At 46.8% G+C, this 14,098-nt stretch overlaps 2 protein-coding genes across 6 annotated transcripts in view; both read right to left on the reverse strand.

Moving 5' to 3' along the window:
- The window catches only part of Tsp74F (Tetraspanin 74F), a 482,187-nt gene that overhangs the window by 221,854 nt on the left and 246,235 nt on the right, over window positions 1-14,098 (reverse strand). The window lies entirely within an intron of this gene.
- The window catches only part of LOC142796419 (uncharacterized), a 235,054-nt gene that overhangs the window by 48,789 nt on the left and 172,167 nt on the right, over window positions 1-14,098 (reverse strand). The window lies entirely within an intron of this gene.

Genomic DNA, 14,098 nt, shown 5'->3' on the forward strand with positions numbered 1-14,098 from the left:
TTGACAGACGCTCTTAGAAAGACTGAACCCCAGACCGTAAAATGGGATGGGGCCAAGGAACATGCATTTTCTACGCTAAAGAAGGCACTAAAAAGTCAGCCAGTGTTGAGCGCGCCTGACTACTCTAAGCCGTTCATTCTTCAGTGTGACGCCAGCGACCGGGGTATGGGTGTCGTGCTTTGTCAGAGGGGAGAGAACGACCAGGAACACCCTGTACTGTATGCCAGTAGAAAGCTTTCTGTTCGTGAGGAAGCATACAGTGCCTCAGAAAAGGAATGTGCCTGCGTTGTTTGGGCTGTGCAGAAGCTAGCTTGTTACATCGCCGGTTCTAGGTTCACAATAGAGACTGACCACTGTCCCCTCACATGGCTACAGTCCATGTCATCGAAAAACGGCCGTCTTTTGCGCTGGAGCTTAGCTCTTCAACAATACACCTTTGATATCCATTACAAGAAGGGTAAACTCAACAGCAACGCAGATGGTCTGAGTCGTTGTCCCTAGTACCCCGAGGGCTTCAAAACGATTTTCTGCTTTCTATCCTCGATTTGAGGCCCACTAGTTTTCTGTATTTATCCAATCATGTGTCAAGTGTTTTGTTTAATGTCTTCAAAAGTGGCTGATGTGGTGTTGCGACTCGGCGGGGGCCACAGGAATAAAGTTGAGGTAGAAGGAAATGACTTCCACAGGTGAATCTGAGTCTGGTGATTCTGAGTAGAGAATTGCCGTGTGCTTGCTTGTGTGTGGGTGTGCTTTCGGCGCAGTTTCCGCAGTTCCTCGTTTGTGGTGGGCGGAGAATATGGTGGAGGGGTTCACCTCATCCCTGCGAGCAACGCCCTCTTGGTCGATGATCATCGGATCCAGTGTTCGGGACCAAAGTAATAGAGGAAGAGCCGACAAGCTGCAATACAGATCCCGCTGCACAGTACCTGCTGGCCACTGCACCTCGGGATCTTCTTTCCCCGGCGGAGAGGCTGTTAGGACCGGCGCCAGGTCTGACAATGGATCGGCGTTCCTTTTGATGTTCCTTTTGAGTCGCCAAACGGGTTGGCGGCCTGTGTCCGCCATGTATTGTTCCCACCTGGCCGGAGGGTGCGGCGTCCTGCCGCCGCGGCGCCGTGAGCAGTTCGGGAGACCACCGGTGCAGCTTCTTCTTTGGAAGATGACGGCGGCGGCGGCGGCCGGGAATCGTCCCGCTAATTGAACGAATCGTTCGGCACCATTTGAAGCTTGTTTACGGCGGCCCTTTCGATGGATGCAGTCATCAACTTCAGACCCCTCGCCCAGCGACACACCTTGACGGGGGGGGGGGGGAGCCGCGTTCGTGCCACATGGCCGTGCGGTGACCACGCTTCAGTTTTGAACGTTCGCGTGGACCGTGCGTGCTCGTCACCCTCGCGGGTAATGTGTGGTCCGTGATTGGACGGTGCCCTCTGTACGCGGTCCCCGATCTAGGGATCTGGGGAGGACAGACCCTTTATAATGAGCCCCCACGGCTCATTCGGTGTGCTTTTTCGAGTGGAGAGCTCGCCATGTACGAAGAACGCCACTATATATCTAAACTTTCTTATTGACCTCTCTCTAATGTAAATAAACGTCTGTTCTCTGTTTTCCCATATAAGCATTGCTTCTCGCTATAAGGGACGAGTCCGATGGGAGCCAGCTACCAACGACGAGACCCACAGGACTCAGGTCCCAACAGCGCGTGCTCTGGTGTTCCTGCTTTTGGCCTTTGGTTACGAAAGTAAACGCCCTGTTTTGTGCCTGCGTCGCTGTGTCTTTGTGACAATATGTCCGAACTTAACTTAAATTTTCCTCGTTTTCTCAAGCGCAGCACGTGAAGTTTGAATTCCGCGAGACTCCGAAATTACGGTTGCGAAAAGCGTCATGACGCGCGTTTTGTTCCCACAAACGTTAATCTCGTGGCACGGCTACTCAGATGCGCAAATAGAACGAACGACAAACCCTTACGCGTCAGTTACCTTGCTGAGCCAATCATTCCCTAATTGTTTTCTGCGTTCTCTCCGAGCAACGTGACTCACTCAGCACAAAGGTCAAACGTGGGTTAAACACTCAAAGATGAAAAAGGAACGACGCTTCGAAGCCTTCACTTCCGCGTTTTGTAGATGACATCGTATTTTAGTATTTATTGTTATTGCTATTTCCTGCCTTTTCCGCCTTAATATTCGTGGGTACCCAAGAGAGCGTCAAGTTGATGGACATCTTTGACGTCTCCAACAAATGGATGCCTTGGAACTTCAGCACTTCATTTTCTCTCTCTCACTCTCTATCTCTCGCACACACGCGCCCGCACACACACACGCTAACTTTATTTTTGTTGTTGTTGATGTCACCGGCCAGACAACTTGTTCACCACGGGGGTCGGCCGAAAGCCAGCCCTCGCAAAATTATCACGCTTGCAACGCTGTAATGGAAAGACCATCGGCACGGCAAACCTTTTTCTTGCGCTTGTCCTCAGTGGTCCGTCAACTCCTTGAGGTGGCTAAATTTGCTTTTCCACGTTACTCGTCTTTCATCTCTGTCTTTATTGCGGATAGTGACGTACACAAAAATATAGTGACGTCCGTGGCAACCCGTTAACGAACACCTCCATTTGTAGATCTCAGTATCCCGTAAATATTTTGTTCTTCTCTATTCACTGCCAGAAAGGTTCAAGAGATATAGAGTTCGCGATCTCTTGGAAAATCCTTGTAGCGCGCATCAAATACCTGCAAGATGGTTCTGAGACATGCAGGAAATGCTCCCTGACGAAACCGAAGGGGTCTTCTTGCGAGACGCGCCTGGGCACTGAGTACGAGATGGCTAGAAAGTAGCGCTCAAGCAAAGCTATTTTCGTCCCGTGGTGTTCAGCGTAGAGCCACTCGTGCCGATTGGAGAAACGAGATGCAGACAGCTAAAGCTATAATGTACAAAAGCGCCCAACTTCATAAAAACCACTGCTTTATCATAAACCTGCCCACCAGAATACGTGGCTAAGGTACTCGGCTGCTGACCCGCAGGTCGCGCGAACAAATCCCGGCTGCGGCAGCTGCATGTCCGATGGAGGCGGAAATGTTGTAGGCCCGTGTGCTCAAATTTGGGTGCACGCTAAAGAACGCCAGGTAGTCAAAATTTCCAGAGACCTCCACTACGGCGTCTCTCATAATCATATGGTGGTTTTGGGACGTTAGACCCCACATATCAATCAATGAAAGGTTCATACACTATTTTCAAGAAAGGAACGACTACATATGTCACGTGAATGTCGACCCTTTAGGGCGTTACACGACAACGTACGATATATACTCGTTACGCAGCAGCCCACTCGACTACCTCACGTTTTCCCGCCAGTTCATCTTGGTAGTCGGGAGGATACATTACAACAAAGACCTCAGGCACAGTACACTGACAGCATTCTCGAAATGAGCGTATATCATGAACGTTGCTAGCTGATGTTCATTGTATAGACCAGTAGTGTCGTGCCTTGTCGGTACCAGCAAAATATTTCCGTTGGGTTGTGGACCAAGTGCAACGAAAGACCGTGGTAGCATCTAATCTGTCATCGCCTACTTGCCGCCTGTGTTAAGTCGCCGTTGGCTGCTCTTCACAAAACTCGCCATAGCTATGCTGGAAGCACGGACGTATGATAAGTGTGTTAAAGATGGTCCAAATTACACGTGTTTGCTTCAAAAGCAAAATGATAAGATAATCGGGTCTAGAGCATCGAACACGGGACCACTCGTTTGGGGCACATGCAGTGTACTATTAAGGAACACCATTAACGTCTCACGCCATTTCTGTACGCTGCATGCGTGAGTGTCTGCATGCGTGCGTGTGTGTTTTAAGAGAACGTGCTTGGACATGTAGGCTATATTTATACATTATAGCTGCCTCTTGCAGTACATATCGAAAACACTTCAGCAGTCCATTACCTTGTACGATAATATGCATACATTTCGCACAAACGACACACTAAGTTAACATACTATATAAAGAACAAAAAAACACAAATAGCAGAAGGGTTGAAAGGTGGGCTAGTTGGTATAAACTGGTTGATATAGTTGTTATAGTTGCCTGCAAATAATTTAGTATGAAACACAATCAGAGCGTTCTGCACCGACCATGAAGCAGCGTCCTACACACAGTAAACTCTCACCCACCATTGTGGTCTAGTGGCTAAGGCACTCGGTTGCTGACCCGAAGATCATGGCATCCAACCCCGACCACGGCGGCTGCATTTTCTATCGAGGCGAAAGTGCTTGACGTCCAAGTGCTTAGATTTAGGGGCGCTTTAAAGAACCACAGGTGCTCGAAATTTCCCGAGCCCTCCACTACGGCGTCTCTCGCAATATTATTGAGGTATTGAGAAGTTAAACCCATACAATTATTATTATTACAGCTAAATCTTTGTGATAATAATATCATTGGCTGACAAAAAATATTCGTATCATCCGAAATTCGCATCCCCAGAAAACATGCAAAATCGGTATGCGGCAAATGAAAGCCGGGGTACCTTTGTATTTATTGCTTATCAGTGTGGCAGCAATATCATCAACAGCCTGCGAAGGATTGCCAGCAAAGTTTCTGGACGTCAATGATCATACCTGTAGCCGTAAATATACGGTGCGTATGCAGAAACTGATGCGTTACGACCCTTGACCTCTAGTCGTCTCCTAATAATCTTAGTACGCTTTTTCGCATGACAGCAGCGTACTACGGCAAAAACGACCCGAGGAGTGCTTTCCACACGATGAATGAAGGGCAGAAGGCTTTAAATCCGCTATCCTTTGTTGTTAGTTTCTCATCACGGGAGGTTTACTCGGAAGGTTCGCTCAACATTCGAGCATCTCCAGTGCGATTCAGGGAGTAGGCTGATGTGCACGTAGCCAACAAGCATGCGGCTGACATTGCGAGGCCCAGCTACTTCGCCAAGACTTTCCTTTTTCTGTCCTGGTCTGTACCTCTCGTAGGATGTCTGATTGCGTTGACGTGGTTTGCATCAACGTAGCGGGCGCATAAACGCAGCACAACATTTCGTTTTCGAGATGAATAGCGTCGCCACCATCCCGAAACACAAGAGAGTGCAAAGGCGCTTTAAGGCATCCAAGATTCGCGTGCACAGTTTACATTGTCTTCCGTGGTGGCGCGGGTAGTACCTGTTCGAACGTCCACGGTAGCGTACGTTCATATCAAACGTCGCAGAGTGAAAGACAGTTCGCAATAGTAGTACATTATTACAATTGCAGGCTGATGTGCCTTGACCACGAGTGTAGAAAAATTCGTATCGCCGAAAATTGTACGAGCCGTGATTTCATCGTCGAGGTTTTACTGTATATACATTGCCACACGTTATATAGTTCATAGGCAGGTTAAAAACAATTTTTCGTTAAACAGCCGTAGGCCTATATAACTTTTAGCAATGTTCCTGAAGGTCGTTGTTGTGCTTTATTTGTTGTGCGAGTGTCGGCGTATGCGCAAGATGAACTGCACCTATATTTGTGTTTCAGTGTGCCAGCGCCTACACCATAGGAGGAGGCCGAATCCTTTTACAACCTTCACTGCCATTGAATTCCTGCACGGGGCTTCTCTTTTTCTTTTCTTCGTTTCACCAGTTCACATTTAAATGCCACAAGTTCTTTTCCCGCGACGTTGGCTGAAAACGATTGATCTTTGCAGCATGCAAAGTCATACGTGCTGGAGCCCACGTCGACCACGCAGCCCAGCCACGCTCCACCAACTTTCATTTCTTTGATTTTAATTTATTTCTCTTTTAAATAGCCCTGCCGTACATGGGAGCAAGCTGAGATCATCGCTACCCACTATGCGAGCTGGGCCAAGGGCGAGCTGTTCAATTATTCACGACGTGCACTTTACAGGACGGGGAAACGGCAAAATAATTTCTTCGCATGACGTCACTCGTCTCGGTGACGAGATATGGAAGCGGCCGACGCGCGACCGGCGCCGCGGCGAACGTGCATAGCTGCGCCACGAAGCGCACAATAGGAATTGCAGATTGTGCTCGATTTCGCATATTTTTACGCACGGCGCTTTTGAATATGAATATGTTCTGCACTTAGGTGGCGCAAGTCGGGACTCAGTAAGGGCTATCTAACACAAAATCAAAAAGAAAAAATACAGAGGTTCACAGAAAAGAGAGAGCGATATATACGTTCTGCCACCGCAGGTGTATGTACAGATTCTCATGCAGTTGACAAGCCTGCGTGCTTTCGTGATTTCTGAGTGCGGTCGTTAGCTTCCAGTTTAGTATATAAATACGCGCACCTCGCGTGATGTCAGGTGAGACGTATTCTGTGTTTTGTTTTTCGATCCGATTTTTGAGATGATTTAGCGTCGCGTTTCGCGTCGGCGGTGCAGTGGGCACTAATCGTGACTGGAAAGAGACACAGAGAGTTTCAAGTTGAGTACGATGCATCGAGCGCTGACATGATTGAGAAGGCATCGCTGGTGCCCAGCACGCCCCCTGGAACGTTTGGCAGCAGAAACCAATTCTCCCGGTCACCGTCTGTAGCTGTCAAGGCGACAGAGAAGGAACAAGAATAGAGCTGAGAACGTGGGCGAGGAAAATGAGGGTCGCGAGGTGCGCACTCTATGTTATGTTATAGACGAAAAGTGACAGCGTTTTGACTGAACGTTAGTGTAATAGCATCATTTGCTCTCTTTAGCACCCCCTATAGAACAAGCTCTTTTGAGGTCTGAAATGATTTTTTAATTCGTGACTTACAAACATACGGCGAGTTCTGTAGATCATGTTTTCAGCTTAGCTGTATACATTCACGCGCGTTTGTTTAGATCACAATACAGTAATCTCCGCGCTAGCCGATAGAAAGACATGGACGTGAAAGAAGGCCAAGGGATAACGACAATAGGGAAACAATCTATAACATGGTCGACGCGTCTAGCTGTGAAATGACGTTGCATACGTGTCGGAGCACACTCGTGAGCTCTGATCGAACGCTGGCACCTATATCGAGATCTTCTTTGCAGGCTGGAACATAGCGGTGATCTTGTTGTCAGCTCCATCAGCCTCTGAGCAAAAGCGCAAGCGAGCAGCATCGAAAGAATAGAATATATTACAGCAAAAATCACTCATCGATGTTCGTCGAGCACGTTTAACGAACGTGTCATAATCCTGAATTAAGTGATTCTTGATTGATATGCGGGGCTTAATGGCCCCAAACCACCATATGATTATGAAAGACGACGTAGTGGGGGGCTCCGGAAATTTTGACCACCTGGGGTTCTTTAGTGCACCCAAATCCGAGCACTCGGGCCTACAGCCGCCCCGGCCAAGATTCGATCCCGCAACCTGCGGGTGAGCAGCCGAGGTTTTCAGGCACTAGACCACAGCGGCGGGACAATTAAGTGATTCTCAAAACACTAGTCTGCCCTTCCAATCGGCCGAGTGGTGACTCGAGAGCGAAAACGTGTCGAACACTTGTTTGACGCGCTTGTTTGTACAAAGATAACATTGATCTTCATCTTGACTTGGATCAGCTCACTTGGTTTATTTCGTTGTTTGTTTGAACTCAGCCAATATGGATACATGAATATGTTCACCAAAGCGGAACATTGGGTATACTCTGCTCGGCTGCTGCCCCGAAGGTTCCGGGTTCGATTCCGGGTGCGGTGGTCGCATTTTGACGGAGGCGAAAGCTGTAGGCTAGTTTGCTGTGCCTTGTCAGTGCACGTTAAAGAACCCAAGGAGGTCTTATTTGGCCTCCACTACGGCATTTCTCATAATCATATAGTGGTTTCTGGATGCGAAACCTCATAGATTGATATTATATACATGAATAGCGGGCTATTACAAACATGAATAGATAGATAGATAGATAGATAGATAGATAGATAGATAGATAGATAGATAGATAGATAGATAGATAGATAGATAGATAAAAAGAAAAAAAGATAGATAGATAGATAGATAGATAGATAGATAGATAGATAGATAGATAGATAGATAGATAGATAGATAGATAGATAGATAGATAGATAGATAGATAGATAGATAGATAGATTGGTTCCTATGCGCCGTTCGCATATCAAGCGTGAAAATATATGCCGCAGTTTACGTGCGTACCGCATTTTCGCGAAATTTTCTCTTTTTCAAGGTGCGTATAACACCCTATGGGTCGTTCCTTCAGTGCCGTGCCTGAAGTAGTGCTGAATGGTCAAAATGCGCCCTTTACCACTCCCATCATGACGCTTGTACATGACGCAGTACGGCCATTCGGTAACAAACATAACCAATTCACCAATTCAATTCCTTTGCTATGCGTTTCAAGATCACACGCTTGCAGCTGCTCAGCGGGCTGCACTGTCTTTAATTTCTACTTATCACTAAACTAACCAAGAAAGATGTGGCACTTGCTAGTTTTTTTGTTTTTTGTTTTGCTTATAAAACAGAAAAAAAGGGCCTTTTCAGGAAATAAATAGCGGGGGGGGGGGGGGGGTTGCAGTGTGTTCAGACCAATGCCAAGCTGAGGCTGGTCCAGTAACTGGCCTAATGCATCGCTAATGTCCCGCCACTTCGCATAAAGAATGACCACGCCTGATTCGAGACTTTAGCATTTCTACGAGCGCCATGCCTTGGGTCGCTTTTACGGGCTCTTGACCCTGTTTTTTTGTGCGTCCAACGAACAGCCGCCGTATTTCTCACCCCGCTCGCACCTGGAGCATTCATCAGAGGGGCGTTGCGAACGCGTTTCGACTCCGATAAATCGACTCGAGCGCCGCTCGCCGGAGCGCCCAGAGACCGACACGCCACATTTGTTTTCGGCTGCACTAACTCACGCTGTATGTACGCGTGCGTGCAGCAGAAACACTGACGGGAACACCGCGCGGCAGTCGTTCCATTCTTCACAGCGCACGAGCCACAGGGCAGATAGCGTGTTGTACACGTGAATATAGAGCACATGTTGAATCTGTAACGTCGATATATCACTGCTGTGGGAGGCCTTGATGGCCCATTGTCCTCAAAGCGACGATAAATTCTCTTCCGCGCGACACAGAACTGGCATCCGGGATACTGCAAGAAAATGGAACACATCTCGAAGACCAGTATACTACGCGCAGCCAGCCTATAGTTGTTAGTGTATAGTGTCTGTACTTCTGGGACTAACATCTACGGAACTCTTCACTAATTGCTACCTACATACTTCTGAGAATCTCTTTTGTAAATTTGATTTTGGCATTGATAAAGTATGAGTCTATTACGTAGTACTACCAGCATTCTGATTCGTACCTGTTATTTTGCTAATCAAAATGATGTAGTTGACTACCCAACTGCTCCAACTCACCCGTGAAACCTTTCAACCCATCCAGACAGCTCGTTCGTTCCTAAAGGTATGAATGCGGCTTCGAATGGTTCATAAAGTGTATGTAAAAAAAGCATTTAATGATTTAGAGTACTTGGTTCTGTATTATGGGAGAATAGAAAACCACCTCGCTTAGTTCGTTTAAAAAAATTGTTTAACGATTTAGAGGACTTGTTACTCTACTACGGGAAAGCCGAAAGTCGCCCCTGTCAATGAAGTAAAAGCTGTGCAGCCAGTGCACAGGTGCTTTCAAGTTTTAATGTTCTCCACCTGTTTATTAAAGGGTATTTACAGTGTGTACAAAACGAACATTTCATAACATTCAAGTTATAATCGACACATAGACATCGGCACATGTATGTGCCATGACAAACATCATTATGCTGTATAGTGAACACATCATTACTCTATTACACAAAACAGATGTGACATGCATGATATAACATGATAAAATGAACACAATGGTACAATGATACAGGAGATGCAATGAAACCCAACTGGTTGCCAACGAAAGTATGAACAAATACTCAACCGGCGCTGTTTAGCACCATGTCGGTCGAAAAATGAGTTGCTATCCTATCGTGTTGAACATTGACAAAAGGGCACGTCTGTCTGTCTGTCTGTCTGTCTGTCTGTCTGTCTGTCTGTCTGTCTGTCTGTCTGTCTGTCTGTCCATCCGTGCATCCGTCCGTCCGTCCGTCCGTCCATCTGTCTGTCTGTCTGTCTGTCTGTCTGTCTGGACGAATGAATGGATGTGCGTTCATCCGCGCATCCATCCATCCGTCCGTGATTCCGTCCGACTGTCCATCCGTGCGTCCGCCTATCCGTCTGTCTGTCTGTTTGTGTATGTGTGTATCTGTCTGTTTGTCTGATACTGCCGGTTACGACTGACGCAGGGCAAGGTTAGACTAAGAGGAGCTTCGCCCCTAAAAAGGCGGGTGACCACTCATTCAATCGTCGCATGTCAATGGGTCTCAACCATGACGCAGTTGGGCAAATTGGACATGCGTACCAACTGCCATTGTTGACACCGGTCTCGAGCGTTAAATAACCCCACCAAACAGCAACAACAACAAAAAGAAGGTTTTTAACGATTTAAAGTACTTCACATTCAACTAAGGGAGAGCCCTACTTTTCAATGCTATGATCACGACTGTATGTAGAAATGCTGTAACGATTTGGAGTACTTTGTGTCTGAAGCCGTGTCGTCGAACACCCAGCAGAAGTACCCTCACACTCAACAATCGGAGAACAGTAAGCCAACAAGTTAAGAACTCGGATGAAAACTGTCTGTAAGCTGGCTGAACGAGGGAACGCTTAGCTTGTGTCATTCTTAAAAGCCACGTTACTCGATCTGGTAATAGCTGAGAGTCTTGTCACCAATTTAAAAGCTTTACTCATCGCCTGCTTGACCGGAGTGCAGGTATAATAAAGGAAAAGAGGTTTTGGCTCCTTCCTTCAACCAAATGACTGCAAGCTAATTAAAATGCCGAAATGATGCCTTGTAAGTGCTTGCCACGCATTTCTCGCCATGCAAGGGAAATGTGTACACAGTGAGCTGTGTTTTGAAGGACTAAATAAAAGTTTGTCCAATCCAATCCAAGAGAAATGTGAAAAACTTAGGTCTCGCAAAGAATAGATCATTTTACTGTTCACAAACACAGACCCTTGATGACATCCGGTTTCATTCAGCGATGTGCCTGAACAGCGTCGGTGGGCATGGAGAGCGTTAGAAAATAGACCGCTGATTGTCTACACTTCTCTTTCCTCATTTGGCAAAATATGTCGAAATAAATGTTATTTTGAGGTACATGAAAACTACGAAATCTTGCCTTGAATATTACGCACAATATTTTTATCTGAAAAACTAATAAGTTACTTTGCTTACCCTTGATATTACGTGAAAAAGTCCATTCAATTTCGACGTTACGAGCTGGTAAATTAGGAGACCAGAGGTTCTTTCGGGGCACAACGCTTGCAATCTCGAAACCATCTATAGAGGAGGCGCTGGCCTGGCATTAACTGACGACGTTGTGGACACCAAGTGACAGCGAAGCTGAGAGAAGCATCAGCTATTGTGTACTAGAATAACGCATTATTCTAGTGGACTATGGCCTCAGCGACTGCATGCTAAGTCATGCAAAGTTTGGACGTTGTCACTAACGTCACAACGTGCCTACGCGCGGAAGGGCTGCACATTGCTACGCTCTAACATTACCTTCTCCCACGCTTGTCTGCACTGTACCACCCGCGTGCCTCCAACCTCCAACTTGGCTCCCTCATCCACTGACCTGCGCAATACTACGCTGCACCCTCACATCATTTATCCTCCCAATTACTTCTCTCTCAAACCCCTCTCTATACTATACTATTGTCATGGGGTCGTGGCGTGATGAAGATGGTGGTCGGCTTGTTGAAGAGCAAACTATATTTTGCCGAACTTGTGGCCGGGAAAAGAGAAGATATAAACACCGGCCACTGATATCGGCGGACAGAGCGTCGGTCGTCGATAATCTGATCATCGTTTGGAAGCGTCGTCTTTTGTACATCAGGCAGGCTTGTTAATGAGCTTGACTGTTCACGTATTGCACGCAAACTTAACAAAATGACCTACCACAATCGCGAAGCTTCTCGAACACTGAGCAGCGTGGTCTGCGCCAAGCATTGACGACAGTCTTGGTAGGTGCACACAGAATACAGGAACATTGAAGAGCACGCGCACTGACATCCAGATTCTCCGCTCGCACCATTATTTTGGCATGGTATCTTTTTTTGTTTGTTTGTTTGTTTGTTTATTAATACTGTCAACCCCAGCTGGGGTTTTTACAGGAGTGGAAAACAAATGAAAGAAATGGTCATGAAATACGTTACAAAATAGAGACATACAGCGAACACAGGTATTTACACTAAAAGACAAAGTTAAACACAGGCATGTGCACTTGCATTCTGCGCATAGAAAACAACAATTAACAAAGCGAGAGGCAATATACATTGACATCGTGAATTATGACGCATCTATTTCGGAGAAAATAAGCGATTCTAAAGCTGCAGAAAACGCCGTGATAGAGGAAGACATCGCGACTTTGTTTGGTAGTTCATTCCATTCTTTAATTGCCCTCGGAAAGAAGCTGTATTTAAATGCGTCGTTTCGGGTGGCTGGTGGCTGTATATATAAAGTGTGTTTGTGTCTAGAGCGCGGATCTGGAGAAATTTCAAAGAAATCTAATGAGTTGATTTTAACCCAACTACGAATCTGCGACTATTGTTGCGCAGGCTATGCAGTTGCGTGTTACGACACCGGTTGCAAGGGTTCTTGGATTTTCGATTTCGACAGCCGAGAGGGCAAGGCTAACCATTATCACCCATGTAGACGCTTCCACACTGTTCCCACACTAAACACCGCATGCAACAGATGCGTAACCTTAGGGAGCAGCTTTTCGGTGACTCTCACCTCCTTGCATGCGTAACAATGAGAAAGAGAACTAAACGTTGGAGCCGAATATCTCGGAGCATAGGCATGCTATAAAAAATATTTCAACTGAAGCTGTGCACAAACACCACTGCCAACATTTTTTCATTATAAACTTGCCAATTCATACAGGAGCCAGTAAAATATTAATTATTATATTTTTGTTATTTGCGCTGCTGACAGCGATAATTATTATCCCACTTTCTCTCCCCCTGGACGCTTAACGTATTTGCACAAGTGGTTCTCACGTGCCTTCGAGCACCTAATTAAAAAATCATAAAGCCTAATTTTGAACACCCAGTATAACAGTCGCATATCGCCGGTACTTAACTACGGAGCAAAAACGTGGAGGCTTACAAAGACGGTTAAGCTTAAAATGAGGACCACGCAATGAGCGATGGAAGGGAAAATGAGAGGTGCAATCTTAAGAGACAAGAGATAGCACAATGGATCAGGGAACAAACTGGGGCTAAGGGTACCATAGTTGAAATCGAGAAAAATAAATGGAGATGGGCAGGGCATTTAGCACGTATGCAGGTTAGCCGCGGGTCAGTAAGGATAACTGACTGAATTCCCAGAGAAGGCAAGTGGGTTAGGAGGAGAGAGAGAGTTAGGTGGGCAGATGAGATTAGGAAGTTTGCGGGTATAAATTGGCAACAGCAAGCACAGGACCGAGGTGGCTGACGAAACATAGGAGAGGCCTTTGTCCTGCAGTTAACGTAATCAGGCTGATGATGATGACACAGAGCTGTGATGTGCTTTAGCCTTAACCATTCGATTTTACCTCCTTAGTTTCACATCACTACCCTTCGTCCTAACTTTTCTTTGTCTCTTGCTACATTACGCGTGGCTATGCTATGCCACAACCTCGCCCCTTCGCCGTTCCCTTTTTACAGCGAAATCTGTACATGGGTAAGAGAAACGAAAAACTTTCCGGCATCGGCGTCACGACCGGTCCTTATTTGCTCAGCAGTCTTCATTGGCTCCATATCAGTTACGTCGCTCTCAGCGTCGTACCAAGGCATGCACGCCATTGGCTTCTTGGTGGGTGACGTTGTCCATCCCGTCGCAGTCGGAGCGCTGAGCACGCGCGCATCCGTTTCTACTGAGACCTTTCACATGGGTAAGCCACGGACAACTTTAGAAGAGCGCCGATAGTGGAAACGTGAGATAGCTTGCATTCGACGGGCTGATGCTGCAGTCCGGGCACAAAAACAGGCCACGAAGGCCGAGTGCAGGCAGCAACTGCGTACCGATGATCCAGCAACGCTCAAAGCCGCGCTAAATCGCGAAC

This window comes from Rhipicephalus microplus, chromosome 2 (genome assembly GCF_043290135.1).
Source record: "Rhipicephalus microplus isolate Deutch F79 chromosome 2, USDA_Rmic, whole genome shotgun sequence".
Lineage (NCBI taxonomy): Eukaryota > Metazoa > Arthropoda > Arachnida > Ixodida > Ixodidae > Rhipicephalus > Rhipicephalus microplus.